Below are 7,314 nucleotides of genomic sequence, written 5' to 3' on the forward strand. Positions count from 1 at the left end.
GCTCTTCCCCTTTCCCCCTTTGTCCCTTCTCTCCCTATTCCCTCCCCCCTTTCCCTCCACGTGCCCATGGCCGGCCTTTATTCCTCTCCTCTTCTACTTTTCCTCTCTCATTAAACCTCTCCACGTGGAACCATGTTGGTTTGGTGTGGTTTGTCGGGACCCAAGCCAAGATTTCCACCCCCAACACTGTTCACGAAAGGAGGCATAGCACAGAGATGGATTTCTAAAAGGCCCATTGAGGGCTTTAATCCTAGCACCCCGATGGCCGAGGCAGGTGCCAATCCAGTTTGAGGCCAGCCTGGTCTATAGAGCGAGCCGAATCTCTGAGTCTACAGAGTGAGTCGCAGGACAGAGAAAGCTTGTCGAAAGAGAGAGAGAGGGAGAGAGAGAGAGAGAGAGAGGAAGGAGGAGGACGAGGAGGACGAGGGGGAGGGGGAGGAGGAAGAGAGAAAAAAAAAGAAAGAATTCATGTCTACTTTCTCTCACACGGACTGAGGTTAGAGGAGACAGTGAATCACAGAAACAGCATAGGGTCATGGGTCAGGAACAATCAGCGTGGGCTGGCCAAACAAACAAACAAACAAAACCATTACTACAGCTGACTGCACCGGGAGTGGAAACAGCTCTAGTGTTTAAGTCACTTGATCCCACCGTGGCAGGGAACAGGCTGAGCTCCGAGTGAGAATGGTGACAGATGTTGCTCTAGAGAGCTAGAGGAGAGCAGCTTTGAGAGAACAGAGTGATCTGCTTCCGGCTCCTTCAGGCCAGTTCCCCCAGCGGGTTGTCTCATTAAAAGGCAGGTGAGCAGTTATCCTCTGGCTTTAGGGAACATTTCCTCCTTGCCTAGTTTGGGCCTAGCATTTCGGTTTGTGTGTGTGCATTGTCCCCTTGTTTTCCTCTTCAGCCCCATGAGTCTTTCGTTTAACTCATTTTAGCACCTCATTTTAGCAAAGACGCCTCCTCACCATTGGGGCTACATTTGAACACAGCTTGGTTGGATGTGAGTGGGTCTCCATGGAAACAGCTTCCACTGAGTCTCTGCAGAGGAACTGGCTCTCGGTAGCCTCAGAATTAATTTTAAATATAGTTTCTGGACTTTCTCTGTACCACCTCTACACAGGAGCTCCTTAGGGCAAAGCAAAGTTCGTGAGGACACGAGCTTGGTCTCTGGCATGTCCGTTCTGCAGTTCAGTCTACTCACTCTCAGCTCCGGCTTATGCCCTGCTATACAAGAGGGACAGTCTAGCATTTACCCCTTACACTTATCCGTGGTAAGAAATTCTTAGGTAAAATAAATATTAATTATGTCTACTGTTTCTTGCTTACCCATCCTCTGCCTCTTATCCTGACCCTAATGCCAGAATGAACAATTAACTTTTATTTGCTTGTGACTTGTTTTTTTGGTGTTGCAAAACTAGCACCGTAGGAACTGACTTGACATCGTGCTTGGACAGACTGGGAAGGTAACATTCTAAGCGTCACAGTCAGAAGTCAGAATAGTTTAGAACAAATAGTGGCCAATGGGACTCAATGTGATTGGAGTTTAAGATTCAGGCTGGCAATTCAAATTTGTGACCGTCGCGTAGCCATTGGTTACAGACATTTCAGAGACCCGGAAAACTCAGTAAAACTGAAGACGAGCCCCGTTAACTACCCAATTCTGAGTCCTTCATGGAAGAAGTTATTTTATTCATCCTTTTATGCCTCTCTCAGTCTGGATTCTGCTGGTATAACAGATTACTGGAGGTGGAATAATTTATAAAGAAATAAGAGCCAATTACGGTGGCTGCTTGCCTTTGATCCCAGCACCCAGGAAGCAGAGGCAGGTGAATTTCCATGAGTTCGAGGCCAGTTCTGGTCTACAGAGCTAGTTCTAGGGCAGGCGAGGCTGTTACACAGAGGAAACCTGTCTTGAAAACAAGACAAGACAAAACAAAAACCCACCAATACCACCACCACCACCACCAACAAAACTAGGTTCATCTTGTCTCCTGGCTTAGGAGGCCGGAAGGTCTATGCCAGGCAGCAGGATCAGGGAGGTGCTGCATGCTGCTTCAACGCAGGGCAGGCAACCTGAGGAGGAAGCAGAATGAGAAGCAAGCCGAGCCCAGTGGGTGAGCCTGGTTTGTAATAACCTGGAGGTGACATAACATAGGGCCTTCCTATGTAGCTTAGTCTGTCTCACATTCGATCTCCTGCCTACACCTCTGGTGTCCTGGGATGACCGGCATGTGCCATCACACTTGGCTTAATGTGTCATCTTGCTAGAACAAGCCCGATCCTGTAGAAGGACTGCTCGTCTTAGTCATCTAATCTCGTTTTATGGTGCCATCACTTCTCAACACAGTTCTATCAAACATGTTCCAAAATACAACCTCCACCCTTACAAGGGAAAACTGTTGAGTGACTGCTAAACCCACTGTGTCCAAGGATTCCAAATCCCACATCAGGAACTACTTGTGCCAAAGACTCCAGACCTGAGATCCTGAAGCAGAACCCAATGGGTGGGAAGGCCGCTGACCTGCATTGAAGTTTGGTCTGTGGACCGCTTCGGAAGCTCTCTTCTACAAGGAAACTCCCAGTCTTGGAGCGTCACCTGTGAGTCACTGTTTAGTTGAGGTTTGACAGCAGCTGAAACCTGATTCCTACACTGCCTTTGAGGTTGGTGTGGCTTCTGATGCACTGATGTACGGGGGCCTAATGGAGGATGACTCAGAAGAGGATGTGCTCCCAAAACGGAATCCACTGGAGACCCCTGGGCTACAACCTGGGCATCCAGAGAGATCCGTGTTTCTGGATTTGAAAGTCTTCAGAATCAAAATGGAACTACCTACCCCAAGACAGACCAGGAGCTTCTAAAGGAGAGGCCCCTGGCTCTGTCAACCCCAAGACAAACCAGGAGCTTCTGAAGGAGAGGCCCCTGGCTCTGTCATTTGGCAGAACCACTACCATACGCAAAGGCCATCACAGTGACTCACAGAACTATTTCTGTGGCCCAAACCTGTAATTCCAGCACAGGAAAGACTGAGGCAGGAGAATGGCAAGTTTGAAGCCAGCCTGGGCTACCTGAGACCAGAAAGAAAGGGGAGCAGGGGAAGGGAGGGAGGGAGGAGGAGAGATAGAGACAGAGACAGAGAGAAAGAGAGAGATTGATAGAGGGGGAGGGGGAGAGGAGGAGGAGGAGAGGGGGAAGGGGGAGATAAGGGAGGGGGAGAGGGAAGGGAGTGCCAGACACACTCAGAGAGCTTTAACTACATAACTGAACTGTGTACTTCCCGACGGTCAAGGTCATGATTGAGGGAGGGGACGAGTAATGGTTCTGGTAAGACATTCTAAGGGAGATACTGTCAGACCAGTCTCCTGTCAGCCAGAGCAGGGCAACTTGCCTCCCAAGAAGTAATTTCATTGAGTTCCATCAAAACATTGAATCACTTTTCAGATCAGACTAGACAGTGATGGATCTGAGATGGGCGGGGTCAGGCCTTAACCTGCACTGCTTAATGATGCATATCTTTTGCCTCGTCATCCCTCTTCCCAGCGTGACCAACCAAAGCTCTTCACTTTCATTGGCCCTTTTAAGGCCCATTGAGGACAAGGGGCAAGGCTCACCTGTCAGGAATGCCAGGGCGAGGCTCTGATAGATTGTAGGGGACCCAAGGCAAGATTGCTAAACAGATGCATAATTTCTATTGGATCCAGGAGGAGGGAAAAACTACGAAGGGCATTCCTAAACTGGCTGGCAAAACTGGAGTAATACTATAGATTAGGTAACAATACTGTGTCATTGTTAAACCTGGTTTTGGTATTGCTCATCTGTATATAAAGAAAACCTACCTGTTCTTGGGAAACGCACCATGATGTTTAAGGGTTAAAGTCACACTGTCCGAAGCCTACACAGAGCAGCTAGTGAAAAGAAAAGGTTAGGTAGTTTATAGTTTCTTCTTACTGTTTCCGAGATTTGCATGGACATCTGGGGTTATTTCAAAGTAAGAAAATCGTAAGTAAATAAATGTAATCTAAGAAACCACATAGCCCTAAAAACAAAAAAACAAAAACAAAAACAAAAACAAAAAAAAAAACCAAACAAAAAACTGCATAGTTTACATGACCTCTCCTTCAGCTTCTTGGCTCAGTCGCTCACAGCGACCTCTTGTGGTCAGGCTGGGAAGGTCAGCTTGATGCCCACCAGCTGCTTTAGAACCGCCAGAGGCCCTGCCCTGCTGGTTTGCATGTAAAGCTGTGAAGAGAGCAATGGACGGCGCTTCCAGAGGGAGGAATTGGGAAAGGGCTGCAATGGTATCGTTTGACCGAGTGCGCTCTTTTGCCGTATAATGGCAACCAGTGTTTAAGCACTGAACTGCAGACGCAAAGGTACCACCAGCTCACCAGCCAAGAAGCCGTGCTCCCACCAGCCAGAAGAGGGCGCTGCTTCCTCTGGTGTTCACCCTGAAAGGAGATGCCCGCGGCAGTACTGCGAAATGAAGGAGATAGTCACCCAAAGCAAGGTCCCATTTGTGTCCTTATTTAGGATATCTATACTCTGTTCACTATGTTTCTTTTTTAATAAAATTTGACTTTTACAAAATATGTAATGCAATTGCTTTGATTATTAATTCGTTTGGCAATACTTTGAAATGTGTGCCCTAAACCAGCATCTCGCGTTGGCCTCTCCCTAGCCCAGCCTGGCAGATCTAATAATCTATGCATTGCAACATCACCAGCTCTGAGTCACTGACTGGTCAGGCAAGGTCTGAAGTTATACGGGTCTTTTTGTACCTATAAACAAATTAGCCGAGAGAATTCGCTTTGAGAAAGCGAGCGATTGCCTTTGATGTCACGCCATGACCAATGGCTGGGCTCAATGCAATGTCTTATCTCTGACTTTCTATTCCCTGACCTGTAGAATGAAAATGAAAATCACAATGCTTTTCTTAAGATTTTTAGAAACTGTTTCTCAAATAGTCTCTCTCTCTCTCTCTCTCTCTCTCTCTCTCTCTCTCTCTCTCTGTTGCTTATGAGATGAGGAGTGTGGTGTATATAGCATATGCTCATGTATGTGTGTGTAAATGGGGAGGGCCAAAGGAGGGTGTCCAGTGTCTGCCTTGACCACTCTTCACCTTACTCCTTTGAGACAGGGGCTCTCACTGAGCCTGGAGTGCTCACAGTTTTTGACTAGACTGACCGCCAACAAATGCCTGTCTCCATCCCTCACAACCGTGGGGTTGTAGGTGTGTATGAGACCACACCCAAGCTATTACATGGGTGCTGGGCTCCCAAGTCAAATCCACGGTTGCATAGCAAGTTCTCTTCATCACTGGGCCCGCTCTCCAGTTCACAGATAACAATATTTTGTTTACAAAGATGAATGGCCAGTCACTGTGCTAAGTAAGTTAGTTTTTTTAATGATTTATTCATTATTTATAAGTATACTATAGCTGTCTTCAGACACACCAAGAAGAGGGCATCAGATCCCATTCAGATGGTTATAAGCCACCATGTGGTTGCTAGGATTTGAACTCAGGATCAGTCAGTACTCTTAACCACTGAGCCATCTCTCCAGCTCGTAAGTTAGCTTTTTAGTCAAAAACTAACTTTCACAGCTCTACTATATGGGAGCAATTATCGCCCATTTTAAAAGTTGGGGAATGGGCACAGAGAGGTTTAGTTTTTTGTGTGTGGTTGAACAGTCCGTAACTGGAAGCATACTTGCTCTAACCTCCACATCAACGTTCTCAACTAGACTGACTCCTTTCACTCATGGGATTGCCCTTAGGCTGAACATGGTTTTCGTTGTCACAATGTGGATACTAGCACCTCTCCAGAAGCATCCAGGAGCCTGCTAGACACCCTCTAAGGCGCTGGACAGACCTACGATAAAGAGTTAGCTTCTCTTCATTACAACAAACACCCAAGATAATCAACTTATGCAGAGAAGTGGTCTTTCTAGCTCTGTTTTGGAAGTCAAGCCCATGATCTGTAGCCCGTGAAGTGCAAATATTTCATAGCAGGAACATATATTGGAGCAAGGTACTTCATGCGGGTGGTGTTGGGGGTGAGGGGTATAAAAATGGCTGCTGTTCTACAATTTCCTTTAGGGTGTGCCTATGATGACCCAGACCTTCCATTAGGCTCCACCTTTTAAAGGCCCCACCATTTAGCAGCCCATGCTGGGGAACTAAGCCTCTAACAGAGGAGTCTCTTGGTTTAGGGGTGGGTGGACAGGTGGGAGGTGGCGAGTGATATATGTGAAATGCAAATTTCAGCAAGACCCCAAAGGTCAGTCGGAGTCAGTCCTGAGTGCCCCGGGGGTCATCGCTGTTGTTAGGTTTTGTCTGTGTAGCTAGGGAAGGGAGTTCCTTTGTCAGTGAGTGCAAGTGAGTTCCCTGTCTCAGGATCCACACCATCACGGAGAACCTGGGCTTTGGAGAGTCAGCTGAACACATTATACATTCAACGGTGATTTACTGTTCCATGCACACAAGCACACATGCACACAAGCACACATGCACACAAGCACACAAACACACAAGCACACAAGCACACAAGCACACATGCACACATGCACACAAGCACACATGCACACAAGCACACAAGCACACAAGCACACATGCACACATGCACACATACAAGCACACAAGCACACATGCACACATGCACACATGCACAGAAGCACACAAGCACACATGCACACATGCACACAAGCACACATGCACACATGCATACATGCATACATGCACACAAGCACACATGCACACAAGCACACAAGCACACATGCACACATGCACACAAGCACACATGCACACATGCACATAAGCACACATGCACACAAGCACACATGCACACATGCACACATGCATACATGCACACAAGCACACATGCACACAAGCACACAAGCACACATGCACACATGCACACAAGCACACATGCACACATGCACATAAGCACACATGCACACAAGCACACATGCACACATGCACACATGCACACATGCACACACACATACATGCAACATCTGGCCCTACAAAGAGCTGCTGAGAAGTCAGACATTAGATGAGGAAGCAAAAGCTCATACGTGATAATAGATTGCAATACCTGGAACAAAGCACAGGACCTAGACACCGTGAAAGAGGAGAGGAAAACAGGCATTCTCAGTGTGGCATTCCACCTGGAACTGGAAGCAGGAGTAAGGAGGAAGTCTGAGGGTGGAAGGGGTGGTGCAAAGGCTCTGGAGCGAGAGGGAGGCGGTGGGAGAGGAAGTGTGCATGACTTGGAGCGTGTGAGGGGGTAGAAGCCCTACCAAGGGATATGGTCACT

The sequence above is a fragment of the Rattus norvegicus genome, chromosome 15, assembly GCF_021556685.1.
Source record: "Rattus norvegicus strain SHRSP/BbbUtx chromosome 15, alternate assembly SHRSP_T2T, whole genome shotgun sequence".
Classification (NCBI taxonomy): domain Eukaryota; kingdom Metazoa; phylum Chordata; class Mammalia; order Rodentia; family Muridae; genus Rattus; species Rattus norvegicus.